Source organism: Hyperolius riggenbachi, chromosome 3 (assembly GCF_040937935.1).
Source record: "Hyperolius riggenbachi isolate aHypRig1 chromosome 3, aHypRig1.pri, whole genome shotgun sequence".
Lineage (NCBI taxonomy): Eukaryota > Metazoa > Chordata > Amphibia > Anura > Hyperoliidae > Hyperolius > Hyperolius riggenbachi.
The window spans coordinates 235,625,450-235,644,807 of NC_090648.1; the positions used below are offsets into that span (position 1 = coordinate 235,625,450).

Here is a 19,358-nt window from a genome sequence, read left to right on the forward strand (position 1 = left end):
GTAAGAACGAGTATTTAAGGGGGGTCAATTGTACATTCATCTCCTCTTTTAAATTTCTCTGAAGAGTAGCAACATGGGGGTCTCAAAACAACTCTCAAATGACCTGAAGACAAAGATTGTTCACCATCATGGTTTAGGGGAAGGATACAGAAAGCGGTCTCAGAGATTTCAGTTGTCTGTTTCCACAGTTAGGAACATATTGAGGAAATGGAAGACCACAGGCTCAGTTCAAGTTAAGGCTCGAAGTGGCAGACCAAGAAAAATCTCGGATAAAAAGAAGCAACGAATTCTGAGAACAGTCAGAGTCAACCCATAGACCAGCATCAAAGACCTACAACATCATCTTGCTGCAGATGGAGTTACTGTGCATCGTTCAACCATTTGGCGCACTTTACACAAGGAGATGCTGTATGCAGAGGAAGCTATTTTCTCCGCCCACACCATAAATAGAGCCGCTTGATGTATGCTAAAGCACATTTGGACAAGCCAGCTTCATTTTGGAATAAGGTGCTGTGGACTGCTGAAACTAAAATTTGGTTATTTGGGCATAACAAGGGGCGTTATGCATGGAGGAAAAACAACACAGCATTTCAAGAAAAACAACTGCTACCTACAGTAAAATATGGTTGTGGTTCCATCATGCTGTGGGGCTGTGTGGCCAGTGCAGGGACTGGGAATCTTGTCAAAGTTGAGTGACGTATGGGTTCCACTCAGTATCAGCAGATTCTGAAAACCAATGTCCAGGTATCAGTGACAAAGCTGAAGCTGCGCCGGGGCTGGATCTTTCAACATGACAACGACCCTAAACACTACTCAAAATTCACTAAGGCATTCATGCAGAGGAACAAGTACAACATTCTGGAATGGCCATCTCAGTCCCCAGACCTGAATATAATTGAAAATCTGTGGTGCGAGTTAAAAAGTTCTGTCCATGCTTGGAAGCCATCAAACCTGCATGAACTAGAGATGTTTTGTAAAGGGGAATGGTCCAAAATACCTTCAACCAGAATCCAGACTCATTGGAACCTACAGGAAGCATTAGGAGGCTGTAATTTCTGCAAAAGGAGGATCTACTAAGTATTGATTTAATTTCTTTTTTGTGGTGCCAAAATGTATGCACCTACCTAATTTTGTTTAAACAATTATTGCACACTTTCTATACATTCAATAAACTTAATTTCACTTATCAAGTATCACTGTGTGTGTCTTCTATATGATATATTTAACTGACTTTTTTATCGTAACAATTTATACAGGAAAATCACGATGATTAACAACGTTGCCCAAACTTTAGCATCCCACTGTAGATACCCAACCATCATGCACACTTATAAAAAAAATTGTAACGGTAGCTAAAAATAAAAATGGGAAGGAGGCATTTACATGCTATCTTTTGTAAAGGTGACCTAACTACCAATCTAGCTATCTTTCTGTACAATGCACGTCTTCACTTTTGCCGGCTCACTGCATATAGGAGCCCAGTAGCAACACAAATCAATTAGAACAATGGTTGTAATATTGCTAGGCCAGGGTTAGGCCCAGGAAGAGGCAACAGACTGGAGTGCAGTGGTGAGGGGAGGCCGTGGAAGCATTGGAATCAGTGCAGTTGTGTCTGGGAACTACTGCACTTTGCACAATCTAACCTTGCTCTTATCCCCAGCAGTCATATTAGTTAGTGCAGAAATGTTAGTTTAAAGAGAAGATGAAAATGATCTCCTAGGAGATAACTCAGGTGAAAAAGTTAATTGCATATGGGCCACAATGTCTGTGCCGAGCTGCTACTTTTTAACCCTTGAAAATCATTTGAAAAATCAGGGGTCGTCTTATACGCCGGGTGTCATTGATGCCGGGTGGTACACCCTATCAGGTTACAGCCTCTCAGTCTCGCTGCTGAGAACTGTAGTGAAGCGGCGCAGGCGCACATGTGCGAGATCTGAGAGGCAGAGAAGGAGGTAAATATGATACAAGGGTGGGCCAGAAGGGTGAAAGAGGCGTGTTTTATGGTCACAGCGCAATCTATTATTTTATACCGCTTTGATAAACAGGGAGAACTGACCAATTCGCTTAGGGAGAGCTGACCAATCCAACCAGTCAATCACCTACATTCTGTTAAATAATGGGCACCCCATACAGTGCAGCACCAGTATCTGTTCATTCATAGCACCAGTGTATGATTTTATTTTTACTTTTTATTTGGTGTGCGTTGGAAGTAGTCTTATACGGCGAGTATATCCCGAACTCTATATTTTAACTGGAAAAGTTGGGTGGTCATCTTATACGCCCAGTCGGTACATATTACTATTTTTTTTTGTTTTTGCAAATATGGGCTTGTAATTACGTATGCAAAATGAGAAAAATGCACCTTTATTTTCAAATAAAATATTGTCGCCATACATTGTACTAGGGACATATTTTAAATGTTGTAATAACCATGACAAATGGGCAAATAAAATGTGTGGATTTTATCCACAGCAGCAGGTTTTATTTTAAAACAATAATGGACAAAAACTGAGAAAGAATGACTTTGTTCCATTTTTTCTTATTATTCCTGATAAAATGTATTCAGAATAAAATAATTCTTAGCAAAACGTACCACCTAAAGAAAGCTTAAGCAGTAAATTGGGGTCCTGCAGATAAATCCATGTGGTCCCTCACACTATCCAGATATCTGTTTACATTAAAGCAGTGTGTTCATCTCAGACTTGTAAGATCAGTGTGGGGGTGCCGAGAAAACCTTTTATTATATGAAAAAGCATATAACATGTGCATCAGCCCTCTGACATATAAAAACACAAAAGGCCATGCACAGCATGAATGGGGTCTAAAAATTTTAGGGTAGGAACACACTAGGTAGAGCATTTTCCATAGCACATAGTGGAAAATGCATATGCGATTCTGCTTAGTGTGTTCCTACTCTCAATTCACACAAAAACAAATATAAAAGCAGTGTTCTTCCCAGAATTTTTTTTCAGCCGGGTGGCATGAAAAAGTAGCCGGGTGGGACGAGATAAGAGAATGCAGGGCCAGTGCTTCTCTGCTTACAGCTACAGCATAGGAGGAGGTGAGCTGATGACAGCCGGGTGCTTACCAAAACTAGCCGGGTTCAGCACCCAGCTTAAAGAGCCTGGGGAGAACACTGTAAAAGTGTTGGTCAATGTTAAGAATTTAAATCTGTAAGCTTACTTACAGATCCCAAACAACCTTCCCATTCCTCCCACCCATCATATGTCCCACAGCAACTGGGGAAATGGCTTTTTGGAGGAAACCTCATCAGGTCATCGGGATTATAAAGTGGTTCTGGTATTCTGCTTGCCACACACAAGCAGATTATATTAATAAAGGGCCAAATTCGAGCAGTTGCATAAAGAAAGATTTAAATCCAGTTATCATCCACATTTGAAACCTTGCACATAAAACTATCAATCAAATAACCATGATTCTTTGAACACGCTGTTTTGCTTTCACTTCTAACTACTGTTAGGAGTACAAAACATAACTACTTTTATGTGACGGCTTTACAAAGCATTTTTATGTAAAGTGTAAAAACACTGCAGCCTTCAGGGTTAATGGTTAACATTGCTAAGTCATTATGAATTGGCATAATCTTACATTCCATTAATATGGGGCATAATGTAGGCATTAGGAGTGCAATATTTGGACAAGATAACCATTACCCCTAACGTGTTAAAAAAGTGAAGCATTTTATCCTGTACAATAAAAAATATGCCTATTTCCTATAAAAAAATGGGGCTCTCAAAAATGCTTATAGATAGGACATTAAAGCTTCCCTCTTAAAGGGACCCTGGGCAGTAGAAAAAAAGAAAAGAAATCGGGACTTACCTGGGGCTTCCTCAGGCCTATGAGGCCCCCGGTGTCGTCCTGCCTCTTCTCCAGGTCCCGCATGCAGCTCCGGTAATTTGGTGACTGCTGGTGATGTCTGCTGAGCTCTCCAGCAGCTGCTGGAGAGATACGCAAATAGCGCACTTCTCTTATGTCACATTTGCTCCTACTGACGGAAGTGCGGGAAAGCGGTATCGGAGCTGCGGGAAGGCTGCGGACGGCGGTGTGGGAGTGAGCGGAGCGTATGGGGCTGGAGGAAGCCCCAGGTATGTATAAAATGTTTTGTATTATCCAGCTCTGAGTCCCTTTAAGGCCTCTTTCACAGTGGGACATTGCGTTTGATGAGACGTTAAGGTCGCATAACGTGCCCCTAATGCAACGCATTGAAAGACTATACCTTGGACGTTATAGTACATTCTTTAGCCCTGCGTCTGTTGCGCCGTTTTCATCGCACAGTGATGGAACGAAAATGGCGCATGCATTACATAAAAAAAACAAAACCATTACTGAGCATGTGCAACACACACAACGCAGCAGATTTATTGCTAAACGCACAGCATGCAGCACTTTCTAAATATTGCTACACGTTACACACAACGCAACGTGTGCACTGTGAATGTTGCACAGACTTAATATTGCTGTGCGTTAGTCCACGTTAAAACATTTTCTAACGTGCGACTTTAACGTCCCACTGTGAAAGAGGCCTAAGGGTAACTTTTTTCCTTTTAGGTACACAATAAGAATTTATTTTCCACTTCCTTTAAAGGACAACTGTAGCGAGAAGAATATGGAGGCTGCCATATTTATTTACTTTTAAACAAAACCAGTTGCCTAGCAGTCCTACTTGTCTATTTGGCTGCAGTAATGTCTGAATCACACCTGAAAAAAGCATGCAGCTAACCTTGTCAGGTCTGACAATAACGTCAAACACCTGAACTGCTGCATGCTTGTTCAGGGTCTATGGCTATAAGTACTAGAGACAGAGGATCAGCATAGTTGCCAGGCAACTGGTATTACTTAAAAGGAAATAAATATGGCAGCCGCCATATCCCTCTCACTTCAGTTGTCCTTTAGGCTGCTTCCACACAGGGACGTTACAGGCGCACGTTAGTGCAGCCTGTAACGCTCCCCCAACGCACAGCAATGTAACACAAGTGGGCTGTTCACACTGCCCACGTTGCGTTACATGTAACGCTGCACGTTGTAGTGAGAGTGCAGCATGCTGTGCGTTCTAGCGGCTTTAGCCGCATTAGACTGTTTGCACATGCTCAGCGGGGGGCGGAGAGGAGGCGGGGAGATGCCGCTACAGTAGCCGCGCACATGGCTACTTAATATGCACGGCACTGGCAGCCGCTGATTGGCCGGCGGGACCACGTGATGTGGAGTGTCTCGCTCCGCATCACGTGGTCCCACCGGCCAATCAGCGCCACCCTTGGAGACCTTATGCGGATAGAGCCGCCTAACGCGGTTCACTCTACCGTCCTCTCCCGCACCACCATGCGTTGCGTTAGGGGCACGTTATGCGACCATAACGTCCCCTAAAATGCAACGTCTTGGTGTGTAAGTAGCCTTAAAGTAGACCAGAGCTGTAAAAAAAAAAAAAAATGTGATATTCACCCACAGCTTCCTCCTGCAGCATAAACCTTCTTCCGTGGTGGTCCCTCAGTGATGACGCCCCCCACGTGTCCCTGTAATGATGCTGTGTGCATCCCTTGGTGTCCGGCACACGCAAACTCATCACATTTGGCAACAAACAAAATTTTTTTTTTGCTTTGGATTCAATACACAAAATCTGTATTAGATCCAATTTAAAAAATTCTAAGTGTAAAAAAAAAAAAAAAAAAAAAATGCTATGGGCAAGCACTACTGCACATAGCAGCAATCATTAAGGTGAAAAACATTTTTTACAGTAAAAATTAAAGTAAGCTTCTTTTTTATATTTTAAGCATGCTTGCAGGACCACAACGGTCCGCAAAAATGTTAACAATATAATGAGATGCATGAAAAAAGTAGCACTTTTGGTACAAAACTTCTGCAGAAATTGCACGCCAGGGAGGTTAAATTAACTGGGTTTCTACAGTTTTTTTTCCCTTTTTTAATTTGAACTTAATGGACAACTGAATTAATTCAGCCAAACTAGGTTTCAAGTTTAGGGAGAAAAGTATATTTCTAAATGGGATTAACAATGTATTTGCTTTGTAGCCCAGACTGTGATGTATTTTGCTTTGTGGCCTTCAGTGCCATGTAAAAATTACACAGAGCCTTAAGTAATTCTTTGAGTTAAATGAACAAGTCCTTTAAAGCAGTTTGCCTTTATTTGAAAGTTTTGCAAAGCAAACAGTGCCTATAACATTCAATCAAACAAATGTCTGCTCAAAGCCTGCATCCATGAAATCAAAAGCATTAATGAAGAATACTACGGCCTGGTGCACACCAAAAACCGCTAGCAGATCCACAAAATGCTAGCAGATTTTGAAACGCTTTTTCTTCTTTTTCTGTAGCGTTTCTGCTAGCATTTTGCGGTTTTGGGAAGCGTTTTTGGTGTAGTAGATTTCATGTGTTGTTACAGTAAAGCTGTTACTGAACAGCTACTGTAACAAAAACCGCCTGGTAAACCGCTCTGAAGTGCCGTTTTTCAGAGCGGTTTGCGTTTTTCCTATACTTAACATTGAGGCAGAAACGCATCCGCAATCCAAAATCTGCAGCAGCCCGGGAGTATGCGTTTCTGCAAAACGCCTCCCGCTCTGGTGTGCACCAGCCCATTGAAATACATTACCCTAGCGGATCCGCACCCGCAAGCGGATCGCAAACCGCAGCGGAAACGCTCTGGTGTGCACTAGGCCTACATGTACAGGAACATTACAGACAATAGGCCGCTCAGCCACAAGATATCTGACATGTTTCTGACCCCACTGGATCCTTAGTCGTGACTACTGTTAGGACAGACTTACACATAAAGATTTATTTTGTTCACATAGACTGAAGTTGGTCTTCTACTTTAAAACTTGCTGCCCAATTCCAAAGTGATGCCAGGACCTTCCCTAAAGCCCCATACACGCAATGTTCTGAACTTTCTTCAATTCTCCAGAACCATTTATAAAGTCCTATCTACAAATGAATTATACCAAGAATTTTTTATACACAGGTGAAAGAGTGCAGATCAGATACTATGACTGGTCCTGATCTGCATATGCATCTATGCCATTACAATAAAAATATGTAAGGAAATGTTTCCAGATGACAATATAGAATGATTTATTGATAAATATGCCAGTACACATCCAGGGCAGTGCACCTCCCTGTGTCAGATCTTTCGCAATATCCTGAATGTTACTATAGGAACGTGGGCTGTATTTTACTTCACCTCATGGGGTGTTGGCAAGTGGGCAGAGGTGGATCTGTACTGGCATATTAAGCAACAAAGAATTAATTGAATATTTTGTACTGCATACACACGCACGCACACACATACAGATACAGCCAAAGCAACCCAGAAGTTTATTAAAGCAAAAGAAGTGGAAAATTCTTGATTGGCTAAGTCAGTCACCCGATCTTAACCAAATTGAGCATGCATTTCACTTGTTGAAGACATGTAGGTAGAAAAAAAAACAAAGTCTTGTAAAAGTAATACCTTTTAATGGCTAACTGATAACGTTAAATAATGCAAGCTTTCTGGGATCTAGTCCCCTTCTTCAGGCATATTTCCAGATGTAAGCTGTAGTAAAACACTGATGCAGCGAAATAGCAAACATGAAGATGGCCGTTGTGTTGGTTGCTGTTTAGCAGTTAGATGTCAGGTGATCAGCAGGCTGGAGCCAGTGAGCTTATGCAAGCAAACATAAAATCTAGCAGGTTTCTAAAGATAGTGAAGCCAAGTCAATCATGTTACATAAGGAGTCATGAATCCCATTCCACAATTTAAACCTTCTGTTAATGTCTTGAACATTTTCATAAATTTGTACTCAGAAATCTTTCTTGCTTGTTCATTTTTGAAGTTACCCTTAAGAACAAATACTTTTAGATCTTGCATGCTGTGTCCTGGTTCACAGAAGTGTTGGCCCACTGGTGTGTCCATTTTACCCTCATTAATTTTAAAGCGGTGATGGTTCATTCTTGTGCGCAGTTTTTGTCCTGTTTCTCCTATATAGATTCCTCTTGAGGGGCATTTCATGCAGCGTATCATGTATACAGCATTGGATGATTCACAGGAAAATTGGTCTGATATTTGATGATATTTCTGTGAGTTTGGTATCTGTATTTGGCTTGTGCACAAGATATAAGGGCAGGTCTCACACTTTGTGTTATTGCAGGGTAATGTGCCTGGAGTTTCTGGTGTAGATAATGCACTTCTGATAATCATTTGTCTCAAATTGGGAGGTTGTCTGAAAGCAAGCAGTGGTAAATCAGGAAAAACTTCTTTCAGGCGTTTGTCTTTGTGAAGTATCGGTTGCAAGGCTTTCGATATCTTCCTCAGTGTCTTTAATCTTGGGTTGTAGGTGACCACTATTGGGACTCTGTTTTCAGTCTTTGGGGTGTACTTCAATAGTTCCTCTCTAGATTTTAAAGTTGCTCTGTGTATTTGATTATCAACGATTCGTGGATGATATCCCTGATCTATGAATATATTACCGAGCGACATAAGTTGTCTGTCTCTGTCCTCTGAATTAGAACATATTCGGTTATACCTCAGAGCCTGGCTGTAAACAATAGATTTATTGGTGTGTTCCGGGTGGAAACTATTCCACTTGAGGTAAATATGCTGGTCAGTTGGTTTACGGTAGATGGAGGTTTGTAAAAATCTATCTTGTACATAAATTGTGGTATCCAGGAAACTGACATGGGAGGATGAAAAGTTGAGAGTTAACTTGATGTTCTTGTGGTATTCTGAGAAGTTTTTGTGGAATTTGATTAATTCTTCCTGTGATGCTGTCCAAATTAATAGGATATCGTCTATAAATCTGAAGTAAGCCCATGGTTTAATTTCACAAGTTGAAAGGAAGTTTTCCTCCAATCTGGCCATAAATAAATTTGCATACTGGGGTGACATTCTACTTCCCATAGCACTGCCCATTGTCTGTAAATATACATCATTCCCAAATGAAAAATAGTTATGAGTTAGTATATACCTGATAAGTTGTAGTGTGGGCTCTGTTGGTAGATCATTAAGCTAAAGGAAATGTTGGCAAGCTGCAATACCGTCCTCGTGTGGAATGTTGGTATAAAGGGATTCAACATCCATTGTAGCCAGGATAGCACCCTCTGGGATTGGACCCATGGCAGTCAATTTGTTAAGAAGGTCAGTGGTGTCCTGGATGTAGCTGGCTGTATTCTTTACCATGGGTTTAAGAAGGTTTTCTACCCAACCAGATATCTTTTCTGTTAGTGTCCCCAAACCAGAGATGATAGGTCGACCTGGGTTTCCTTCTTTGTGTATTTTTGGTAAGATGTAGAAGGTGCCTATTTTAGGATTATCTGGTATTAATGTAAGTATGTTAGAGGATACTGAGGAAAGATCATTAAGCATATTCTTTAATTCCCTTGAGTATTGCAGCGTGGGGTTTGTTTCTAGTCTTTTGTAGTAGGTGTTGTTGGAGAGCTTTCTGTTTACTTCTTGAACATAGGTGGATTTATCCAAAATCACTACAGCTCTTCCTTTGTCAGCTGGTTTAATTACTATGTTGTTGTTGCTTTTAAGGTTCAGTATTGCTTTCCTTTCTTGAGTGTTGAGGTTGTAGCGTGTCTGTATTTGCTTGTCCAGTATCTTCAATTTGATTATTTTCCTGAAGTGGTCAATATATTCTTCTAATTTCTTGTTCCGCCCTGATTTTGGTGTCCAGGTACTGCTCTTTTTGGTTTTGCTATTTGTAGGTTCGGTGTTTTCAAATGTTGAATAATAAGGTCTGTTGTGAAAAAACTCTTTTAGTCGTATCCTCCGAAAAAAATTCTTCCATGTCACTACAAAATTCTGTTTCATCAAATCTTTTGGTGGGGCAAAAAGTGAGTCCTTTAGATAGAACAGCTAATTCAGTCTTGCTTGAGTTATAGCTGGACAAGTTAACCACAGGTAAAAGTTTGGCAGTTTTAGGCTCTGAATGGGGTTCACTTGTATCATTCTCCAGAATGTTCGCAGCTTTGAGTCTAAGGCTGTTGAGTTTCTTTTTCTTGTTTTGGATTAAACGGTGCTGTAATTGTTTGTAGAATTTCTGTAATGTAGATTTAAGGCTTTCTGATGATGGTCCTTGCATTGTAGAATAGAGTAAATGTAGATTATCTTGGGTAATTCTTGCTGTAACAAACCTTAATGAGATGATTCCTGAGCCTTTCCGCTGTTCTGTAGCAGAGTTGCTGTGAAAAATGGGTGTTGAAGGTATGCTGAATTGGGTTTCTGATAGTAATACCTTTTGGGATCAGATTTTCTTTCTTGCACTTTGATAGAAAAAAGATGTCACTGTCCAGTTGTGCCAATTTCTTCAGTAGGGTTTTACATTCCAAATGTTGAAGACTAAACTTCGAACAGAAAGGCTCACAAACAGCAGCTGAAAGCCACTGCAGTAAAGGCCTGGCAGAGCCTTAAAAAATGAGGAAACCCTTCATCTGGTGATGTCCACGAGACTGAGTTCAAGACTTCAGGATGTCCTTGCCAGCAAAGGGGTTTCAACAAAGTATTAGAAATACTTTAATTTTAGATTTAATTTGTCCAATTACTTTTGAGCCCCTAAAGTGGAGGGATTGTGTTAAATGCTTTAGTTGCCTCACATTTTTATGCAATTATTTTGTTCACCCCCCTGAATTAAAGTAGACCCAAGCTCTTGCAAAGAACAGACTGAAAAGTGTTGATTACACATACTGGAAAAATCATTTGCACTGAGCTTTGTTTGTTTATTTAGATACAATTAAGTGTAACAAGAATGTAATCAGTAGGCATGACTCACAGGCACTGCTAAACAGGAAAAGACAGATGCTTTAACCCTTCCTTTGCTCCTTGAAAATTCATCCAAAATAGTTTATGGGCTTTTTTATTTCTGTGCATTGTAAGAAAGACATTTTTTCTTTGATTGTTTTTATACTATGCCTATACAGAGAGGAAGCTCTGAGCTCAGATCCACTTTAAAGCTAAACGTCTGCACATCAACTGCATCTAAGTTATTTAATTTGAAATTCATTGTGATAATGAAAAAAAAAACAAAATTAGAAAAAAAAAGTCTGTCCAAATATTGATAGATCTAACTGTAAATACTTTCATTCCTAAAACTATCTTCAAGCAATAATTGCAGAAAAATGTGCAAGGCTTATTTATTCCAAGATAAAAATATGTGAAAATAAAAAAAAAAAACATTTGTCTTCGTGTTTAAAAAGAAAGATATTATGGAAAACAAGTTCTCACTGTAAAACAAAGTTACAGCATAGTCTTCTAAAAGCAGAAGGCATTTAGGTGACATAACTTCAAAACAAACAGAATGTATCCTAACTTTAGGACAATACACAGTTTGAAAGTTGTATACACAATGGATTAACAGCTCTGGCAGTTTAAAGAGGAACTCCAGTGAAAATAATGTAATAAAAAAAGTGCTTCATTTTTACAATAATTATGTATACATGATTTAGTCAGGGTTTGCTCATTGTAAAATCTTTCCTCTCCCAGATTCACATTCTGACATGTATTACATGGTGACATTGTTACTGTGGGCAGATTAACCAGCTGAGCGGTCTGGACGAGCTCAGCTCGTCCAACACCGCCAGCGGCTGCCGCTCAGGCCCTGCTGGGCCGATTTTGATGAAATAAAAAGCAGCACACGCAGCCGGCACTTTGCCAGCCGCGTGTGCTGCCTGATCGCCGCCGCTCTGCGGCGATTCGCCGCGAGCAGCGGCGAAAGAGGGTCCCCCCAGCCGCCTGAGCCCAGCGTAGCCGGAACAAAAAGTTCCGGCCAGCGCTAAGGGCTGGATCGGAGGCGGCTGACGTCACGACGTCGGCTGACGTCGATGACGTCACTCCGCTCGTCGCTATGGCGACGATATAAGCAAAACAAGGAAGGCCGCTCATTGCGGCCTTCCTTGTTTATTCTGGGCGCCGGAGGCGATCGGAAGATCGCCTCCGGAGCGCCCTCTAGTGGGCTTTCATGCAGCCAACTTTCAGTTGGCTGCATGAAATAGTTTTTTTTTTATTTAAAAAAAACCCTCCCGCAGCCACCCTGGCGATTTAATCAGAACGCCAGGGTGGTTAAGGAGCTGTTGCTAGCTGGTCTGGCTTTAACAGACAGCTGTAAGCAGCTATTTCCTCTCTGAACATTGTTACATTGTGGCAGTTTGCCAGGAGTACCGTACGGTACCAGAGCCTCTTGTGGGAGGGGTTTCAGCACAAAATCAGTCATACAGCGCCCCCTGATGGTCTGTTTGTGAAAATCATTATTTTTCTCATGTAAAAGTGGGTATCAGCTACTGATTGGGATAAAGTTCAATTCTTGGTCGGAGTTTCTCTTTAAAGGTGCGTACACCCGTCGGATTTGTCCAAACGACCGGTCGTTTGGACGTCAAATCAGGCGTGTGTACAAATGGTTGTTCAGCTGATAAGACTGGTTTTGACTGATCTGCCAAGCGGATCGGTCAAATCCAGAGTTATCAGCTGAATGAACATTTGTACACACACCCGATTTGACATCCAAATGACCAGTCGTTCAGACGTCCAAACAACCGGTCGTTTGGAAAAATCCAACGTGTGTATGTATCTTTAGGGTGCATCTATGCTGTAAAGCAAGGGGGTCAGCATGTTTAGTTTGACCAACAGGAATATAATTTAGAGCTTACAATTAAGCAACATTTTAAAAGGGTTTACATATTTTTTAAAGTATTGTAATAAATTATATCCTTTCTAAAAAAAAAAAGTGACTTTGTTCCTTTAACAGCAATCACTGATTACAATACATGAATGTGCTACTACTAGTCCATAGGAACACTGCTTAGCAACAACATTAGAATAGATCATATCATACGGTGCTCCTGACTATTCACATAAAAGATCTAAATATCAGATGGAAGTGGATTATTCGTGGCGGCACAGCAAGCACAGTTGCCCCAGTATAGGGAGTCTAGTTACCCCGGTACAGCTAGTATAGTGCCCCAGTATAATTAGTATCAAAGTGATCAAATATAGTTGCCCCAGTATAGCTAGTATAGTGACCCAGTATAGCTAATATAGTGGGTGCCCCAGTATAGCTAGTATAGTGCCCCAGTATAGCTAGTAGAGTGCCCCAGAATAGCTAGTATAGTGCCCCAGGATAGCTAGTATAGTGCCCCAGGATAGCAAGTATAGTGCCCCAGGATAGCAAGTATAGTGCCCCAGGATAGCTAGTATAGTGCCCCAGGATAGCTAGTATAGTGCCCCAGGATAGCTAGTATAGTGCCCAGTATAGCGAATATAGTGCCCAGTGTGCCCCAGTATAGCTAATATAGTGCCCAGTGTGCCCCAGGATAGCTAGTATAGTGCCCAGTGTGCCCCAGGATAGCTAGTATTTGTGGTGATATATTGGGGTGCTGATGATTTTAGGGAATACAGGAACATATTTCTGTCATTTTTCTGTCTACTATGTCTGCTAAAAGCTATTCTGGCTCTTGAAGGTGCCACCTGGCCCCAGGAAACGGTTAATGGGAGCCTGTATGTACATGTGAATTCTGTATGTAAATGTACATTACCTCTGCCCTCATTGTCCAGCAGGGGAAGAGGTGTCTACTGCTAATTAGCTGCCAATTGAGGAAGAATAGGCTGATGGCCTGGCTTTTGAACTCGAGAGTCAGCCATTGTCCCATTATACAATGCAAGACTACCAGAGTCTTGGGGACAGGGGAAGTTGACACCTGAAGGTTTGAAATGTACATGACAGCCAGCTGGAAGGGGTTGGAAATCTCTGCAGACTTTAAAAATGGAGACAGGAAAACTTTGATGCTAGGAAATAATGTTGAGGAAGCCTTTTGATGTCTGTTAGGATACAATCTTACCTGTTGAATCCTGCAACCTTCAAAAAGCTAAAACAGGAACCCTTTAAAGTTTGCATATCACAGGAAGACTAGGACAAGCATTCGGTGATGTCACAAAGGGGGAGATTGCATTAGTTCCTGGGGGCTGGACATTAAATGCCCCAGGGGACACTTCAGACTATTTAAGTTGGTCCTTGACAGTCACAGGTATCTTCTCCTGGGGATAGCGCATAGCTAGGGATGATCTCGACTCCTGGTCGAAAAAAGGCGTGCTCCCGCCAACAACGTTTAGACCTTTAAGTTGGTAACGTTTTAATCCCCATTTTTATGCAAATATCCTTGTGTGTATTTTTTTAAACTGTGTAACTTTTTTACTTTGTTTTTGTACATCTTTTGTATATATTAAGTTCTGCATTGTTCCATGTTTTTTCTGGAATATTAAATTGTTATTTAAATAAGTTTGACTTCTGCTGTACTAAACTAACACTCATAGCCTAGAAGAGACTGAAGTGCGACTGTGTATAAATCCATGCCTAATTGTACGTTAGAGCAACCCTACCGTATGAGATTGTAATTGCATTGTGTGTGGGGGCGTTTGTCATACGTTGGCCTAAAGCGCGCAGCTGACCCAGCGTACGAAAACGCCAGTGTGAGTAGCTCGACAGCAGAGTGGCTAACAGTATCGTTCGGAACGACTGTTAGTGGTTTTGCTTCACTACAGTGTAAGATTGCAACTGTGCGTGTGTGTGCGTGGCGTTCCCGTATTCGGTCTAAAGCGCAAAGCTGACCCAAATACGAAAACGCAGATTGCGTGCTGAGCACTCGACAGCCGAGTGGACGTGTCTAGCAAACCGCTAGTGGTGGCAGTAAGGAGCTTTTGAGGGGTCACAGCCTTGTTTGTAGCTCGAATAAGGCTGCTCCCCGCTTGATCTGGTCAAACCCGCAGTCGGGAACCGCATACGCAGGCGTGCCGCGGGCCGGTTCCTGACAGTATAGTGCCCCAGGATAGCTAGTATAGTGCCAAGTGTGCCCCAGTATAGCTAATATAGTGCCCAGTGTGCCCCAGGATAGCTAGTATACTGCCCGAGGATAGCTAGTATAGTGCCCAGTGTGCCCCAGTATAGTGCCCAGTGTGCCCTAGGATAGCTAGTATAGTGCCCCAGCATAGCTAGTATAGTGCCCCAGTATAGCTAGTATAGTGCCCCAGTATAGCTAATATAGTGCCCAGTATGCCCCAGGATAGCTAGTATAGTGCCCCAGGATAGCTAGTATAGTGCCCAGTGTGCCCCAGTATAGCTAGTATAGTGCCCAGTGTGCCCCAGGATAGCTAGTATAGTGCCCCAGGATAGCTAGTATAGTGCCCCAGGATAGCTAGTATAGTGCCCAGTGTGCCCCAGTATAGCTAGTATAGTGCCCAGTGTGCCCCAGGATAGCTAGTATAGTGCCCCAGGATAGCTAGTATAGTGCCCCATGCGCCCCAGTATAGCTAGTATAGTGCCCCGGTATAGCTAGTGTAGTGCCCCAGTATAGCTAGTATAGTGCCCCATGTGCCCCAGTATAGCTAGTATAGTGCCCCATGTGCCACAGTATAGCTAGTATAGTGCCTCAGGATAGCCCACTCCCCCCGCGGCCGCCGCTCCTGTTACCTTATGAGCTGGCGGCCGCTTCCTGTCACAGATTCCCGTAGCCGCTCTCCTCCGTGCAGCATCTTCTATTTACAGCAGCGCGTCGCACGGCTGCTGTAAGGAGGGAAGGAGGCGGGGCAGCGGTTCCCATGGTAACGGCGATCGCCGCTACAGGAAGCCACTGCCCTGCCTCCTTCCCTCCTTAAAGCAGCCGCACAGGAAGCGCTGCTGTAATAGGAGATGCTACAAAGAGGAGAGCAGCTACGGGGAATCTGACAGGAAGCGGCCGCCAGCTCATAAGGTGACAGGAGCAGGGGGAAAGAAGGGGCGAGAGACCAGACCCGCCGCGGCCCAGCTGGAAACTGCCCACGGACCGGCAGTGGGCCGCGGCCCGGTGGTTGGGGACCCCTGCATTAGCCCATAAATGTTTATGATTTTTGGCTCTAGCCAGACAATGTACATGCCATCTCAATAATAGTTATCTTATGTCAATAGTAAATTCTCTAACAGATAAACCAGACAATGCAGTCAGAGTTGGCCAATTAAAAAAAATCACGTTCTCTCTAAAAAAATTTAAATCTCAAGTATTTTAACAAGCTTTATTACACAGACATACCTGTATCTACTGTTTTCCCAGGCCATGGTAGAGTGCTGCACATCTCACTGTGAAAGCTGTTTTGCATAGCTCTCAGACTGCACTGGGATAGGAATGCTTACTAGAGACTTTGTATCCTGAGCTAGTATTCCTATAGATACTGTATGTAGAACACCTCATCCCTGTAAAATGAATGGGTCACTGTAGGAAGTAAGAAATGTTATATTAATGGATATAATATTAACACAGACTGGAGTGTGTACTTATTAAAATATCCCTTTGTTTTTTATGTACATGGACAAGCCCAATTCAATACAAGTACAATTTACCAAAGGCAATTAAATTAGATGGACTAAAAAACATCTATGTGGCATATGCATCTCCATCTAACGACTAAGCAACTGTCTTAAACTTAAAGTGTACCAGAGATGGTACACTAGGCTTAATTTACACTTACCCGGGGTTTCCTCCAGCCATGTGCAGCACTGAGTCTCTCGCCGTCCTCCTCAGCCCCTCCATTCCGGCACTGTGACTGCTAGTAATCCGCTCAGTCGCCACCAGTCAAGGTCTTCTGTGCTTGTGCAGAACACTCCAGGAGACGGGAGCACAACAAGAGGCGTGCACGTGGCGGACCCTGCGCAGAAGGCCGCAACTGCCCGGATTAACGGGAGTCATATCGGCGTAACGGAGGGGTCGGGGAGGACGGTGAGGGACTCCGCGCTGCTCATGGGGCTGGAGGAAGCCCCGGGTAAGTATAAATTAAGCCTCGTGAATCATCTCTGGTTCACTTTAAGATTAACAAACTGATTGTGGCTCATTTTGCAAATTACAGACACCAGTCCTGTAATCTAAGGGGGATGGTTATTGAACATTAGGAGGGGGGGGGGGTGTTAAACCATTTCTGCAGTTTCCTCAGTTATTACAATTAGTGAATTATTGTTGATGTGCCATTTATTCACCATCAATATCACAGCATTCAATCCATATATATATATATTTTTTTTTTTTTTTCATTTTGTGTCTTGAGTGCTTTTTTGCCACGATTCCTGGTATATATCTTTTCCATAATTATGGATGAAAATGGCATAATTTCTGTCTGTAGAAATAAGGCTCTGTGGATGTTTCCCAATTCCATTATCATTGCAATGTGCATATATTCTTCCAGCTGTCCCCCTTTAATTTTGAAGTCATATGTGGCTGTGCAGCCTTCTGTCCATCATGCCCCTCCCATAACTAAGAATTTGTGCTTTGATTATCTTTGGTCATTTACGTATTTTTGTTGTACTATCTATTTGTTATATGGACTTTTTTTTTTTTAATATGCTAGTTTCTTTTTCCACAGTTACCTCGCATTCTTCTCCCCAATTGCCACTTCAATTTCGAACATTTTCTGCTTGGTGATAAGACAGGTTGTGCGTTGCTATACTATAGGAACCTATGGGCACATCTCCTCCACACAACACTTCTACTTTCGGATGTAACTGCCACAACAGCATTACTGTTTGGGAGCGCAGGAACTGCTGCTCATTGCTTAATAGATGTACCAGTGAAGGGCACTTTGTAGCAACCACTGTAACTGTGCATATCCCCTTTTGGAGTCCACCAACAGAGTGAATGATTTCCCCCAGCTCTTGCTGTCATTTATTGGACAGTACAGCAAAACAATTGCGGCTTAAATGTTTTTATTATATTTGTGTCTTAACACTGCTTTACTTTGATTTTGTATTAGATGCCTTAAAGAGACTCTAACGTCAAAAAGATCCCCTGGGGGGTACTCACCTCGGGTGGGGGAAGCCTCCGGATCCTAATGAGGCTTCCCACGCCGTCCTCTGTCACACGGGGGTCTCGCTGCAGCCCTCCGAACAGCCGGCGACAGAGCCGACTGTCAGTTCAATATTTACCTTTGCAGGCTCCAGCGGGGGCGCTGTGGCTGCTTTCCGCTCCGAACTACACGGAAATACCCGATCTCAGTCAGGTCCGCTCTACTGCGCAGGCGCCGGAAACTTGCGCCTGCGCAGTAGAGCAGACCCGACGGTAATCGGGTATTTCCGTGTAGTTCGGAGCCGACAGCAGTCAGAGCGCCTGCGCAGGAGCCGGGAAGGTAAAGAATGACGTCATCTTGTACGGAGGGCTGCAGCGAGACCCCCGTGGGACAGAGGACGGCGTGGGAAGCCTCATTAGGATCCGGAGGCTTCCCCCACCCGAGGTGAGTAACCCCCAGGGGATCTTATGATGTTACAGATCCTCTTTAACTTTGACATTTTATAACAACAGACATTAAGGAGTACTTTAATATTTAATGTTGCGTTCTGATGCTGGCTATTAATACACAAATTTCCTTTTCTCTAATAAATAATATTAGGTGTGATTTATGGCCTGTATTTTCAACAGCCTTGCCTGTGACAGCTGCATCTAGGGCAGGGGTCTCAAACTCGCGGCCCGCGAGCCATTTGCGGCCCTCGATACAATATTTTGTGGCCCCAGAGCTTGTAGGGGCCCCCAGTGGCTACAAGAGGAAAAAAAATTTCAAATCGGCCTTATAGTTTTTGAGAAAATCGATTTTAAAGTTGCAAAGGAAAAAAATACACATTTAAAAACCCGCCGACTTAAATGGTTAATAGCAAATCCACCTTAAATGCTAGAAACCCTAAATTTGCAGGATATGTTAAGGAGATCATTAGAAATAATAGGAAAAAACTATTTTGCAAAAAGACCTTATAGTTTTTGAGAAAATCGATTTTAAAGTTTCGAAGGAAAAAAGTATACTTTTAAATGCGGTAAATGTCACTTTTAGTAGCAAACCTAACGGTAGTGTAATTTTACATGTATCAAAAGAAAGAGCAATACATTTCCTGACAGGGTTTCCAGGGGGTCCATACACAGCCGCAGCGCTTTGGCCAGGGATCGCTATACAGCCGCAATATGGCTGTATGAAGATTCTTGGCATTTTTTCCTATTTTCCCAATTTTTTTTTTATGTTTAGAGTGTGGGAATTTTTTTTTTTAAATTATGTGGGGTCCCCCCTCCTGAAACTTTTTAACCTCTTGACGACCAGCTAACGCCGATTGGCGTAAACTGGTCGTCTGCGGGTTACCATGGAAACGGCCGCTCGATCGAGCGGCCTTTCCATGTCAGTTCACGGAGGGTGTCTCCGTGAACAGCCGGAGAGCCGCCGATCGCAGCTCTCCGGCAAAATGTAAACAGGCGGGGAAGAAATCCCCGCTGTTTACATCATACGGCGCTGCTGCGCAGCAGCGCCGTAAGGCAGATCGGCGATCCCCGGCCTCTGATTGGCTGGGGATCGCCGGCATATGATAGGCTGAAGCCTA

At 42.8% G+C, this 19,358-nt stretch overlaps 1 protein-coding gene across 9 annotated transcripts in view; it reads right to left on the reverse strand.

The window, feature by feature from the left end:
* The window catches only part of LOC137563493 (testis-specific gene 13 protein-like), a 235,827-nt gene that overhangs the window by 145,036 nt on the left and 71,433 nt on the right, over nt 1–19,358 (reverse strand). For 5 of the 9 annotated variants that reach the window (XM_068276007.1, XM_068276002.1, XM_068276004.1 and 2 more), the window contains one exon: nt 16,051–16,230. The exons of 3 other annotated variants lie outside the window; for them this stretch is intronic. The gene's annotated coding sequence lies outside the window, so the exon portion shown is untranslated. Of the gene's footprint in view, nt 1–7,471; nt 7,613–16,050; nt 16,231–19,358 lie in introns of those variants that run through there. One more of the 9 variants, XM_068276011.1, reaches the window with a different exon arrangement.